Source organism: Scyliorhinus torazame, chromosome 5 (genome assembly GCF_047496885.1).
Source record: "Scyliorhinus torazame isolate Kashiwa2021f chromosome 5, sScyTor2.1, whole genome shotgun sequence".
NCBI lineage: Eukaryota > Metazoa > Chordata > Chondrichthyes > Carcharhiniformes > Scyliorhinidae > Scyliorhinus > Scyliorhinus torazame.
Window position 1 is genome coordinate 93,814,454 of NC_092711.1, and position 15,000 is coordinate 93,829,453.

Consider the following 15,000-nt stretch of genomic DNA (forward strand, 5'->3'; position numbering starts at 1 on the left):
CATGAGATGCAGAAATGATATCGAACTGAACATAAGTTCTATTTTGCTTAGCTCGGTCTTAGATTTGTGCCCTGTGGTCTCGAGGTATGGTTCTCGTTTACGGATTTTTAATCAATGCGAGCGGTCGTGGGTTTGAATCCAGGACAAGCCCTTTACTCCAGGTCAGACATTATGAATTGTTTGCGACGCTGACGGCGGCGTTGGTTTGCATTGGCTCACTCTGAAAAAGGTTTCTCAGGACTCGGGATGTTTCCGTCGTTTCTCTCCCCACAGATGATGCTCGAGGGAGACAGTGTCTGAGCTGGAGTGCGTTTGGATAGAATTGATGCTCCAGATCTGCGTTAACTTCACAGGGACGTGACCCATCTAATCCACAGAGCCAAAGTGGAGAATTGACCTGACGTGGAGAGCTGCATCTTAACGCTGACCTCCCGGACCTCGGCCTCTTGAAATGTTCCAAAGAAGCTCAACAAACACTCGAAGAACAGCAGCGCATCTTTCCACTGGGCACTTTACAGCTTTCACACTCAGAGTGTGTGCAACAGTCTCACACTGTAAATGCTGCCCCCATTCTGTGTGTCCTTCCATCGCAGATTTGGGTTTGAATCTTGTTTCCACTTGTTCTTTGCATCCGGGCGGTAGTTGTTGTGAGCTGGCACAGACACAGCGGCTGGAATGGCCTCATACTGTGGTGTAATTATTCTCTCATTCGACGCTAACCTCACTCTGTGGCCAGGGAACCCTAGGCCTTTTCTCATTTAATGTCTCCTGACTTGCACCCTGTCACAGCCCTTTCCTGTTGTTCTGTTTGCTCCCTCCGGGATTTCACTTGGTTAAAACGTCCGACATTTCTAACCGGTCCCATTTTAATGAAAGGTGATGGTGAAAGACGAGCTTTGTTGTCCTGTCGACAAATCCCGCCTGACTCGCTGAGTTGTTCCAGTATTTTCCGCAGATGTTAGATCGACTTTCGATGGCAATAACAGCGTGCTTCTGTTACTTTCCCAGGGCTCGTTGGTCGAGGGGTATGATTCTCGCTTTGGGTGTCTCGGTTTCGAAAGTTGCGCGAGATCCCGGGTTTAAATCCCGGACGAGCCCTTTGATGAGATTTTCTGTTGGTCAAGCGATATGTTTTCTTCATTTCTTTGCGGCGCATTCGGCGGGATTCATTCACACTGGGTTTCGTTTGAGAAGCTCAGCTCACACAGCAGGGAACCAACACGTTCCCGAGACAATCGAGACGTTTTCTAAAAGCTTGTCTGTGATTAGACATTCACTTACCTCTATTGACTCATTCCAGTGGATTCAGGCAGCTCTCTGTCTGTTTCATTTTATTCAGTTCAACAACATCAGACTGTGTAATCTCTCTTCCCCCTTCACATCTGTTTCCATCACCTTATTTTCATTCCTTCAATTGATATGTTTTACCCTCAGCATTGCCCCCCTCCCCCAGCCCATACCATCCTATATGAGCAATCTGATCCCTGTCGCGAATTGTTCTCTGACATCCTGCTTACTTTGTTCTGCTATTAACACATTCTGATCTCTTGAGGCGCCACTATCAGCACCTTTGTTAGCCTTGATTAGCAACATTAACATTCCCTTTTTCTTTCTGCCCGAGACATTGTCGTCATTTTCCACCTATTGTTGACCACTCTATCGAGGCCCAATAGGGCACCCCAACCCCCGCCCATCCACAATAGGCTGAATCTGACCCAATTTCCAGTTCTCCAGCTTTGACAAAGAGTCACCCAGACCCGGAACGACAGCTGCCATCACGCTCCACAGAGCCTGTCAGACCTGCTGAGATTGTCCAGTATTTTCTGTTTTTGTTTCAGAATGAAGCATCCGCAGTAAGTTGCATTTGTCGTTCATTTAGACATGTTTGAGATGGTGAATAAGTATGTTCATCTGCATTTGTAAATGCATGAAATTCTGTTGTACTAGCTCCGAATATCCAAAATAGGAAGACCATTTTCTTCTCATTGCCTGTCGAAAATTCAGTACTTGTGACTTAATGTGGAATTTATATTAATGGCTCATGACAGACTAAATCTCATAATCCTCGAACATACGAGAACGGGGAACAAAAGTACTTTGTGCAAACATTCCTCCCACAACATGAGAAGCACTTAATGTTTCTGCCCGGTATGGACCCGGGACCTTTCGCATGTTAGGGGAATGTGCTAACCACTACACTACAGAAACCGCTGGCGGTGCAGTAATCAATGGACTTGTGCAATGTTCAACCTCACTGTGTTGCCGCCTCTTGTCATGGTTCGGCTGAGAGGTCATGTCACTTATTACATGAAGACAGCCGTTTCTTTAAAACCGATGTCTCAACTTATAAAACAATCAGGAATGGAACTTTACTGACCTGAAGATAAGTTATGTTTTGCTTGAAGTGGAAGTTAAATTGAGAAGGCAGGGTTTTCGCAAATAACCACAATCGATACGAGAATTGAAGATGTTCTGCTCACTTTGCTCTGCATCAATAATCAGCTGTCCCACACAGAGTTAAAGCGCAGGCCAAAATTCTTAAGACCGAGACATCCAGGAGTCGAACCTGGAATCGGCTGATTCGTTGTCAGACGCGTAAACGATTGCGCCACTGGCCCATACGGATGAATACATTTGGTTGTTTCTCGTTGATGAAGACCAGTTACGAGATTGAGGTAATATTCAGCAACAGACGAAACTAGAAGTACGAGATGTTGCTGCCTGGTTTCGAACCGGGGACTTTTCGCGTGTTAGGCGAATGTGATAACCACTACACCACAGAAACAGCTGGCGGCCAACGGACGTGTACACTGTCCAACCTCACTGTGTTGCTGCAGATTCGCATGGTGAGGCTGAGAGGCCACGTCACTTATTACAGGACGGCAGCTTTTTTTTTTTAAAACAGATGTTTCAACATATAAAACCATGAGATGTAGAAATTATATCGATCTTGACATAAGTTATATTTTGCTTAAGCTCCGTCTTCAATTTGTGCTCTTTGGTCTCAAGGTATGGGTCTCGTTTAGGATTTTCAATCAATGCCCCTGCGAGCGGTCGTGGGTTTAAATCCAGGACAAGCCCTTTACTCCAGGTCTGACATTATGAATTGTTTGCGATGCTGACGGCGGGGTTGATTTACATTGGCCCACTCTGAAAAAGATTCCTCAGGACTCGGGATGTTTACATCGTTTCTCTCCCCACAGATGATGCTCGAGGGAGAGAGTGTCTGAGGTGGAGTGCGTTTGGATAGAATCGATGCTCGAAAAGATGCACACGCATCTTTTGTTTCTTTGTTTGTTCCATTGCGCTAACAGAGAGCTGGCACGGACACAGCAACCCGAATGGCCTCATTCTGTGGTGTAATTATTCTCTGATTCGATGCTAACCTCACTCTGTGGCCTCGGGCCCAAAGCCTTTTCTCATTTAATCTCTCCTGACTTGCACCCGGTCAGAGCCCTTTCCTGTTGTTCTGTTTGCTCCCTCCGGGATTTCACTTGGTTCAAACGTCCTACATTTCTAACCGGTCCCGGTTTTAATGAAAGGTGATGGTGAAAGACGAGCTTTGTTGTCCTGTCGACAAATGCCGCCTGACTCCCTGAGTTGTTCCAGTATTTTCCGTTCTCCTCAGATGTTAGATGGACTTTCGATGGCAATGACAGTATGCTTCCATTGTTTGCGAGGGCTTAGTTGGTCTAGGAGTATGATTCTCGCTTTAGGCGTCTTGGTGTCAAAACCTGCGAGAGGTCGCGGGTTCAAATTCCGGACAAGCCCATTGGTGAGGTTTTTTTGTTGGTCAAGCGACATATTTTCTTCATTTGTTAGCGGCTCAGACGGCGGGATTCATTCACATTGGGTTTGCTTTGAGAAGCTGAGCTCACGCTGCAGGGAATCAATACGGTCCCGAGAAAATCGGGACATTTTCGAAAAGCTTGTCGTTGTGTGGACCGAATCCCTCAACAGGCCCAAAACCACCTTCGCGTACGGAAGGCCAAGCCTCGTGCAACTGACAGTATTGCACAGAGTGCATCTGACAAGAAGCACAATAAGGTGGTGGAGGACAAATGGTAACGGTGTCAGGGAGGCGCAGCCAACCACACCTGCATGTTCTGGATATGCCCCTTACTTGACGGATTTTGGGCAGCCTTCATTGAGGCAATGTCCAAGGTTGTGAGGGTGGACCCGTGCCCGCGGAATGGCAGTATTCGGGGTATCGAACCAGCCAAAGCTATTCATGGGGAAAGGGGTCGACCCCCTTGCCTTTGCTTCCCTAATCGCCCACCGAGGAATCCTGCTCAGCTGACGATCAGCAGCATGACTCACAACAGCAGACTGGCTGGCAGACGTGTCGCAATTTCTCCACCTGGAGTAAATAAAATTTGCCATTTGAGGGTCGGAGGAGGGCTTCCAAAACGCGAGGAGAGAATTCACCACGTGTTCCAACACCGTTCCGAAGCCAACAGCCAAAAGAGCGAGGGGAGGGTAAGTTTGTGTATGATCAAAGAACACAGAAAATTACAGCACAGGAACAGGCCCTTCGGCTTCTCACTCTGCGGTCTGTTTAGCACAGTGCTAAACCACTGGCTTTGAAAGCAGACACAAGGCAGCCAGCAGTATGGTTCTATTCCCGTACCAGCCTCCCCGAACAGGCGCCGGAATGTGGCGACTCGGGGCTTTTCACAGTAACTTCATTTGATGTCGTCTTATGACAATAAGCGATTTTCATTTCATTCATTATCTAAACCTTTCGCCTATTTTCCAAGGATCGACTTCCCTCTGTTCCCCGCCCATTCATATATCTGTCCAGATGCATCGTAAATGATGCTATCGTGCCCGCCTCTACCACCTCCAGGCACCCACCACCCTCTGCATTAAAACTTTTCCAGGCACATCTCCCTTAAACATTTCCCCTCTCACCTAGAAATCGTGACCGCTTGTAATTGACACCCCCACTCCTGGAAAAAGCTTGTTGCTATCCATCCTGTCCATACCCCTCATAATTTTGTAGACCTCAATCAGGTCCCCCCTCAACCTCCGTCTTTCCAACGAAAACAATCCTAATCTACCCAACGTTTCTTCATAGCTAGCACCCTCCATACCAGGCAACATCCTGGAGAACCTCCTCTGTACCCTCTCTAAAGCATCTACATCCTTCTGGTAATGTGGCGACCAGAACTGCACGCAGTATTCCAAATGTGGTCTAACCAAAGTCCTAAACAACTGTAACATGACCTGCTGACTCTTGTATTCAATACCCCGTCCGATGAAGGCAAGCATGCTGTCTGCCTCCTTGACCACTCTATCGATCTGCGTTGCCACCTTCAGGGTACAATGGACCTGAACTCCAAGATCAATTTTCCCCAGGACTCTTCTGTTGACCGCTCTTGAATTGAATCTTCCAAAATGCATCACTTCGCATTTGTCTGGATTGAACTCCATCTTCCATTTCTCTGCCCAACTCTCCAATCGATCTATATTTTGCTGTATTCTCTGACAGTCCCCCTCGCTATTTGCAACTCCACCAATCTTAGTATCATCTGCAAACTTGCTAATCAGACCACCTATACCTTCGTCCAGATCATTTATGTATATCACAAACAACAGTGGTCCGAGCACGGAATCCTGTGGAGCACCACTAGTCACCTTTCTCCATTTTGAGACACTCCCTTCCACCACTACTCTCTGTCTCCTGTTGCCCAGCCAGTTCTTTATCCATCTAGCTAGTACACCCTGAACCCCATTCGACTTCGCTTTTTCCATTAACCTGCCATGGGAAACTTTATCAAACGCCTTACTGAAGTCCATGTATATGACATCTACAACCCTTCCCTCATCAATTAACTTGGTCACTTCCTCAAATAATTTTATTAAGTTTGTAAGACATGGCCTTCCCTGCACAAAACCATGCTGCCGATCACTGATAAGTCTATTTTCTTCCAAATGTGAATAGATCCTATCCCTCAGTATCTTCTCCAACAGTTTGCCTACCACTGACGTCAAGCTCACAGGTCTATAATTCTCTGGATTATCCCTGCTACCCTTCTTAAACAAAGGGACAACATTAGCAATTCTCCAGTCCTCCGGGGCCTCACTCGTGCTCAAGGATTCTGCAAAGATAACTGTTAAGGCCCCAGCTATTTCGTCCCTCGCTTCCCTCAGTAACCTGGGATAGATCCCATCCAGACCTGGGGACTTGACCACCTTAATGCCTTTTAGAATACCCAAAACTTCCCCCTTCCATATGCCGACTTGACCTAGAGCATTTTAACATCCATCCCTAACCTCAACATCCGTCATGTCCCTCTCCTTGGTGAACACCGATGCAAAGTACTCATTAAGACTCTCACCCATTTCCTCTGACTACGCATAAATTCCCCCTTTTGTCTTTGAGTGGACCAATCCTTTCTCTAGTTACCCGCTTGTTCCTTATATACGAATAAAAGGCTTTGGGATTGGTCTGTGTGTGAGGGTGGGTGGAGGGGGGGGGGGCGGGGGTGACGGGACGGAACGAACGAGACAGCAGAGAACAGATAGGGAGGGGATGAGATTTGGAGGGAGGCTCGGGAGAGAGGAGGGGAGGCTGGAGCAACGCCAGAACGGATAATGGGGGCCGAGAGCAAGGCCACAAAGACCAGAACTCCTAAAGAAACACCGAAAACGAGACGAGGGGTGGGGGGCGGAGGGGGCGGGGGGGGGGGGGGGGGGTGATTGTAGGGGATCACGGCCAATCTACAAAGTGGGAGAAGAGAAGGCGAAGGGGAAAGAGCTGCATATATGTAAATAGATGACAATCGCCTATTGTATGATATCTGATCGAATAAAGTATCTTTAAACAACAAAAACGGGGGGCAGAGATGGTCAATGAGTGGGGGGGGCGGGGGTGGGTGTAAAGTTCTTGAATATTGTAATCGCTTCGCATACCCTTGTCTATTGTACAATGTATGAAATAAAAAACTGCAATAAAAACATTTTTAAAAAATTGTTACATCTGCCATTGAGCGTGCAGTAAATAAAAGTGGTTTGTTCGACCACTCTGCCTGCTATTTCGTATGTACCTCATGTTACTTCCGAATGCTGGAGTATACACTTTGTCTTGTAAATGGTTTATTTTGTTCAGGACCATGAACTATTGTGGCTGTAACATCTTTGTAAACAAGCATGATTGCAGATTCTGCCTAATTCTGGATATATTAATAGTCCTTAACTTGATCATGAAGCACTGTTCAACCTAAAGCAACTCGTGATAATGGCGAAGGGAAAAGTGAGCAACTTCTTCAGCTCATTTCGGAACTTGGTCTGGGCTACTGCATAGATGAAGGTGTTGTTGCAGGAACTGAGTAACTGAAGCATGTTGGTCGTTTCTAGAAAGATGAAGTGTGGGTCGTTGAAATCCAGACCGGTGAAGTAGGCCTCAGCTGTAACACGAACGTATAGGAAATGTCCAACATATGTGACCCAGAGGAGGAGGAAGCTGAGCGAGATGGCGAAGAGCAGGACAATCGACTACTTGCGATTGGCAATCGCTGGATCTCCGTCACTCGCGGAGCCCTTCAGCCTCCTGCGGGCTCTGCTGGCTTCTACAATGTGTCTTACAGTCAGGGCGTTGAGCAGCAGAATGAAGAAGAACGGGAGAAAGGGGGTTAATATGTGGTCGAGCCAGTCATAGGCTTGCCACGATGGTATAGTGTAATAGCTGGATTTAATATCACAGAACCAGGGCACCCCGTCCAATATGTACAGGGGCTGGTAGGTGAAGTAAAAGGGGACGTTCTTGACGTAGCTCAGGGTAATGGCCATTCCGATGACCAGCAGTGCGGTTTTCTCGGTGCAGTATCTGGTCTTCAGTTTCTGATAGCAGATGGAGACAAAACGGTCGAAGGTGAAGGCCATGGTCAGCCAGACTGAACCATTGCGGGTCGCATACAGGAGCACGGTGCTGACAGCGCATCCGGGGGTGATCGATAGGACACTGTATCTGAAGTAAATGCCACCAATCCGGCTCAAGATAACAGAGGTGACCATGACAAGGAGGTTAGTCACTGCTATCGCTACCAGGTAGTAGGTGATACACCGAGACAGTCCGCACCGTCCTCGGGATAGGATGATGATCGCCACCAAGTTGGCTGTAATAGAGAAAAGACAAGCGTCACTGAGCAGATTCCAAAAAACAGCTACTCCCTGGTCCATTCCGCTGCTGAATCCCTCCTGACCTGCCCATTTCGCACCTCCAGATTTCAATTAATCCAAAGGCATTACTACTTGATGCTAATCCAATGCTGGATTAAACGTTTGTCAATTCACAGAATATCGCAATCAGCCCCTGCAACAAACTCCGCTCTCCACTGGGTCCATTCCCGTGGCTGGCCCTCTTCTGAAGTTACAGACCATTTACAATATTCAATTCCTGCTTGACCGTGGGCTGAACTTCCAAACGCCCACATTCCCAAACCGACCAGAGGCCCGGACACTGCAAACTTCTACATTTCTCCACAGCCCATTGTATCGCCCGTCTGAAAGTCTGCCTTAGCTGAAGAGCTACTCAAACCCTTATTGACCACTTTCATATATCTACACTCCCGATCATTGTAATAGTTTTTGTGTGTCTCCTCGTGTCTGCGTGGGTCTCCTCCGGGTGCTCCGGTTTCTTCCTACAATCCAAAGATATGCAGGTTAGGTGGATTGGCCATGTTAAATTGCCCTTTAGTCTCCAGAAAGGTTGGGTGGGGCTACTTGGTTACGGGGATACGGTGGAGGTGTGGTCTTGGGTGGGGTGCTTTTTCAAATGCCGATGCGGACTCGATGGGCCGAATTCTGGCCTTGGGTCTCTGTCTGTGTGGAGTTTGTACTTTCTCCCTGTGTCTGTGTGGTTTCCTCTGGGTGCCTCCCACAGCCCAAAGATATGCAGGTTAGGTGGATTGGCTATTCTAAATTGCCCCTTCGTGTCTAAAACAGGTGTGTAGGTTAGGTCAGGCTCAGGGGTTATTGGGAAAGCGCAGGGGATGGAGCCTGGGCGCAGTACACATTTCAGAGGTTGGTGCAAGTTCGAATGGCCTCTATTTGCACTGATTCTATGATTGCCTAATAACGCCTCTATTTCAGCATTCTCCCGATTGTTTCAATTGCCTCATTGCCCTATTAGACTAGTCCCTCCCCATTCCTGTGCCACCCTGCAGCCCAATAACAATTTGTAGCAAATGGTTGCAATGCTTAACAATATAACGTCCGTGCAATGCTAACCATTATAATTCATATTTCTGCAGTCTAATAAACAGTTGTTCTATAAGTGTGACGGGTAATTTATTGACCATTTATTGTCCTGCTCTGTAATAAAAAATTAGTTGATGCACTCTAATATACCACAATGCAATAACGTTTCCAGCACGATCCTTAAAAGGAAGAGACAAGATTTCTGGAGATTCAGAAGAAAAACAAATATTATAGTTGAGATTCCTCTCTTACCTGGGACACCAATAATAGCGAGTGCTGGGTATTAAATGACATAAAATGGTCCATTCGCTGGTCCATGCATCGTCTTTCAGGAACCAATTGAATTATGCCAGGTGTACATACTCGCTCTGCAAGGCGTGCAAAGGGTCCCTCACTTATAACAATGAGAGTCTCCAGAGGGGCAATTAACTTCCAACATGCACTTTAGTTACAGATCGGTGAACAAACAAATTAAGAAACGAGTCCATGCCTTTCATTTGTTCCCTTAGGAAGGGGAGTGAATTCATTGCCAACGTGGCAGCACGGTAGCATTGTGGATAGCACAATTGCTTCACAGCTCCAGGGTCCCAGGTTCGATTCTGGCTTGGGTCACTGTCTGTGTGGAGTCTGCACATCCTTTCTGTGTGTGCGTGGGTTTCCTCCAGGTGCTCCGGTTTCCTCCCACAGTCCAAAGACGAGCAGGTTAGATGGATTGGCCATGATAAATTGCCCTTAGGGTCCAAAATTGCCCTTAGTGTTGGGTGGGGTTACTGGGTTATGGGGATAGGGTGGAGGTGTGGACCTTGGGTAGGGTGCTCTTTCCAAGAGCCGGTACAGACTCGATCGGTGGAATGGCTTCCTTCTGCACTGTATATTCTATGAAACTGCTGACTGCAGCTTCTGTGGTCCCTCCTAGCCCCAAGATAGTTCTCTGCATCTCCATCAATCAGAATTCCTCTTGTTAACTCTGAGCTGAAGTTTGGTCTCTGATAAAAATCTGCCTCTTTCAATCTCTGACATATTGTGCTTTTAGTTGATGGATACGTGGTTTGCGTATTTGTAAGTGTTCTGGTGTTTAGTGTTGCATTGATACACTAATATTGAAAGATATTTGCAACGAAGGAACTTGAAATAACTCATCGCTAACATGGGAGGGCGGATGAGGTCGAGCCGATCGCAGGCAAATGCTTTGTCCTAATAAACCGTACATACTGAAAGTGCCTTAAAATGGTTCAGTATGAATTTAAAGTTTTAGTGAAGGAACAATTGATACCTGGCTGGTGGAATATCAATTCCGATATCATTGGGGCAAGTAATTATCGAGACATGACTCAGAAGCAATAGCACCAAGTGCAGTGAAAATGGAGGCACGATCTATAAAATCTAGAAATGAACATTTTTCGGTCAGTGAGCTGTGGTGGCAAAATTACTGAATATATTTAAGAAGGAAATAGATTTCTGAACACTAAATGTGTCAAAGTGTATGGGGAATGTGCTGGGGTATAGTTTTAATAGAGAACTATTGAAATGAAATGAAAATCGCTTAGTGTCACAAGGAGGCTTCAATGAAGTTACTGTGAAAAGCACCTAGTCGCCACATTCCGGCGCCTGTTCGGGGAGGCTATTACAGGAATTGAACCGTGCTGCTGGCCTGCTTTGTCTGCTTTCAAAGCCAGCGATTTAGTCCTGTGCTAAACAGCCACATTGTGATCATGTTGGATGGAGGAACAGGCTCCAAGCGCCAAATGGCCTACTCCTACTACTATCTAAAATGTTTTGATATTTCGATGATGCACGGTTCTGTGTGGTATTACCTGAGATTGTACCTCGTAAACTACAGAGGCATTGTCTAGCTTAGTGCATCATTTCATTATAGTATAAAAGCAAATTACTGCGGATGCTGGAATCTGAAACAAAAGAGAAAATACTGGAAAATCTCACCAGGTTTGGCAGCACCTGTAGGGAGAGAAAAGAGCTAACGTTTCGAGTCCGATGACTCTTTGTCAAAGCTTTGACAGTCATTGGACTCGAAACGTTAGCTCTTTTCTCTCCATTCTGATGCTGTCAGACCTGCTGAGATTTTCCAGCATTTACTCTTTTATTTCATTATAGTAGGTGCAGTATCAGTTACTGCTGCACACACCATGCCATTGCTCATATCGCACTTGATTTGGCCACTGTTTATACTACACTGTGTTATGTTGTTATTAATACTCCACGTCGGAGGCATGTTGGTGACAAGATCTAATGCAATATAAATGTACATATGGTCTCGTGGACTTTATTTTTAATTTTTCCAATTAAGTGGTAATTTAGCATGGCCAATTCACCTTTCCTGCACATGTTTGGATTGTGGGGGTCAGATCCACCGTCCCTCTGAAAGAGCATCCTACTTGGCCCACTCCCCAGCCCTAAACCCTGCAACCCCACTTAACCTGCACATCCTTGGACATTAAGGGACAATTTTCGCATGGCTAATCCACTTATCCTGCACATCTATGTTGCTGATGGTGTAGCCACTGGGATGGCCACGTCCCGATTACAAAATGGACACTTGCAAAGAATGCAGGAAAAATTGGTCAATGCTAAGAAACAAGCAGGTGCAAGCTCTGTCTGTTGATTAGAAACTTAAACTCTCAGACAGGACAGAAACAACCAATGAATCTACATACTAATGAGCCATCTCCGGGGACAAAAGGGAAACATTTAGATACACAATGTTAAGGCAGGCTCCCCGGCGCCAGAAGAGGCTAAGACAAAGCAGACTGACAGTCACCAGGACACGCCCAGCGATCAGGGAACCACCCCTCTATTGGAGGAAAATCGATGCAACTGATTGAGAAAGACCCAATTAGTTGAGGTCAAGTTCAAGGTCCGCCCAAAAGCGCGCGGAGCCCTTTTCAGTATAAAAGATATTCCCCAAGGGAGAATCTTCCTCCTTTGGCTTTGGCTCTCACCGAGAGAGAGACGAGCCTAGCAGCTGCACCAGACCAACTAAGTTCCAAGTTAACGCACGCTACGAGATAGACGCTCCTAGTGGCTACACTGTAAACAGCTCAACCTATCAGCCTCAGAACCGAGCAACGGCCATTGTTCCTCTGACTGAGTGGGCACCCGAAAGTAAGTATAGGCTTTAGTAATAGTGGTAGTCTAGTTTGTAGAGTTTATGCATGAGTAGATTTGACTGTGTGTAAATAAATGAGCATTGCTTTTGAACATGCTAACTGGTGTATCGAGTCATTGATCAGTATTCGGTTCTGAACCTTGTGGCGGTGTCAAAAGATACCTGGCGACTCTTGAGTAAACATAATTAAACAAAGCCAAATTAAGAGCCAAACAAAGAGAGCAACAATGGCTCAGTATATCATCATATTCGCAAGGCCTAATGTTCATGCAAAATACAGAGTTCTCATCCAAACACCCATTGTTTACAACAATGCCCACCAAATTCATTAGCATTTCATTTGTTCCAGCTCTGGGCGAAAGAACTGCCCACCTCACATTATAAATAACCTGTTCCTGTCAACCAATTTAAAGATTGCTCCTGAGGAAGGAGCAGTGCTCCGAAAGCTAGTGATATCGAAACAAACCTGTTGGACTTTAACCTGGGGTTGTAAGACTTCTTACTATTTAAAGATTAGCATGGGGATGAACAAATTCACGTTGTCGCTTTCGATCTGCGCCAACAGGATGAACTGGAGATCCAATGCCCTGTGAGAACATTGATTCAATTGAAGAGAAAAGGAGCTTACAGGCAATTGGATGTGACTCGATGACGTTGTGAGCAATGTACCAATCAGCAGGCACTCGGATGTGACTCAACCTCTTCTCAACTCTTGGCGAAAACAATTTCAGCCTCAACCAGTTCTGCTGAAAGCTGCCACGATCTCTCTGCAAACATGTCACCTGTTACTTTGTATTTATTCCTCACAGCGGTCTCGCTTTTAACCGGTAAGTTCACCGTTTACTCAACTCTTTGTCACAACTTTTCTACACATGACATTCCGTCAGGCAGTTCGCTCAATACAAGGGGGTGGTGTGGGTGGTCGGACAAATAGATTGACCCCAACTTCGAAAGGTCATCCGAATTTCGCTGGTCCCAGCACGGAACACTGCTGGAAGTCGGCACATTTCCCGAGGGGATGAGAGCGGAAGAGTTGGGCTGAGATTGAAGCTCCTCTGGTGCCAGTGAATGACCTTGACAAACAGCAGACTGTCAAACACACAGACCGTTAGGACTTTGCGCTTCCAGTTACAGTGACTGAAGGTGAGGACCGGATCTCGTTAGAAAGAACGGAATCTTTGTGTTAGAAGATTTATTTAATCCGTCCAAACATTTTCCCGTTGCAACCACTGAGCTGTGGAAAATATATTTCTATTGTCTTGTCTGATCACTCTCTGAGGTTATTAGTCAGGATGACGGGACGAATCTGCGGTATAGACTTAGTGAATTCGCATTGTTTAATTTATAATCATTCTGGGTTCTTACAGGACATTGTCGAGGAGATTCCGTTTCACAGACACCGGCTGCAGTCACAGTGAGTGAAGGAGATGATGTTCAGTTGTTCTGTAATTATACAGCTACAAGCACGAACACTTATTACCTATTTTGGTACCGTAAGTATCCCAGCGGATCCATGGAGTACCTGCTGCAGATTAGTAAATACACCGGGAACACAGAGAGATCCCCAGGGGACCGTTTTTCAGCGGAGCTCAATGATACAATCCGCACCGTCCGGCTGAGCGTGACTAATACGGAGCTGACAGACTCCGCGGTGTATTACTGCGCGCGGAGACGCACAGAGACACAGAACTGGGCTGAACGTGTACAAAAACTGTCAGCACTCAGCATAACAGAGCGTTAGGCACACACTGTGATGAGCGGCGTGTCTGAAATGGAGCCTGAAATCGAGGTGAGATCTCAACTTTTCAATTCTAACATATACTTTTAGCACTAATAAATTTATTGCCAAAATAAAGCAATGGAATGGGGCAGTTTCGAGAATGAAAATTAGAATATTTATAGAGCTTCAGGTTCCAAAGTGTTTCACCATCCCTGTTACAACAAAATGTAGAAAACCCAGCAGATAATTGAACTCAGCATATCATCCCATACAGTAATGTTTAACCGTCTCGCTGTTACAGGAATTGTGATTGGTGGATGGATATTGGACAGGGCGTCTCTCCTGCTCTTTTTTTGGAAATGGTGGCCATGCGATGTAAATACCTCCATTGGTATGTGTTCCACTGTGTCTGCTTCGCACAGAGATACATTCTGGAGGAAGGCAGTGTCCTCAATTTAACATATCATCCAGAGGCCAGGAACTCTGAGAGTGCAGCATTCCCTGAGGAATGCACCGTCTCCTCGATAAATTCCAGGATTGTTGTTCCTGACGGACTGCCCGTGTCCTGTTGAGGGGGAAAAAAACTCTGAACAGGCTGGAGACAGAATCCTGGAAAATCCCAGGAGATGGTGACCACTTATTTATCCAATCCGGGAAAAGGAGACTGGAATAAAGAATAGGAAATTAATAACAAATTAATGATCCCCATGGGAAAAGGAGGAGAATTAATTTAACCCCTGGAGTAAAATATGACTTGGCAAGCGAAAGTAAGACTTTTACTGATGTCGCCCCTGTTACCCACTCCGGATGGCCGAAAACATTTTCAAACCTCAGGAAGTTCATTTCCACTGCAGTCGGTGTCGTGATGTTGGAGATATTATTAACACAGAGGGCTTTGGGAATGTTTAATTCTCCGACAGAAAGTGTTGTTATCCTAATGCTTGAGCAAAGG

The 15,000-nt window shown here is 46.1% G+C and overlaps 1 protein-coding gene and 1 non-coding gene across 5 annotated transcripts in view; both read right to left on the reverse strand.

The window, feature by feature from the left end:
- LOC140418994 (uncharacterized) overlaps positions 1–15,000 on the reverse strand; it is a 578,165-nt gene that overhangs the window by 186,184 nt on the left and 376,981 nt on the right. The window lies entirely within an intron of this gene.
- Positions 2,713–2,785, reverse strand: trnav-aac (transfer RNA valine (anticodon AAC)). The gene has a single exon. It is a non-coding gene; the product is annotated as a tRNA-Val (tRNA).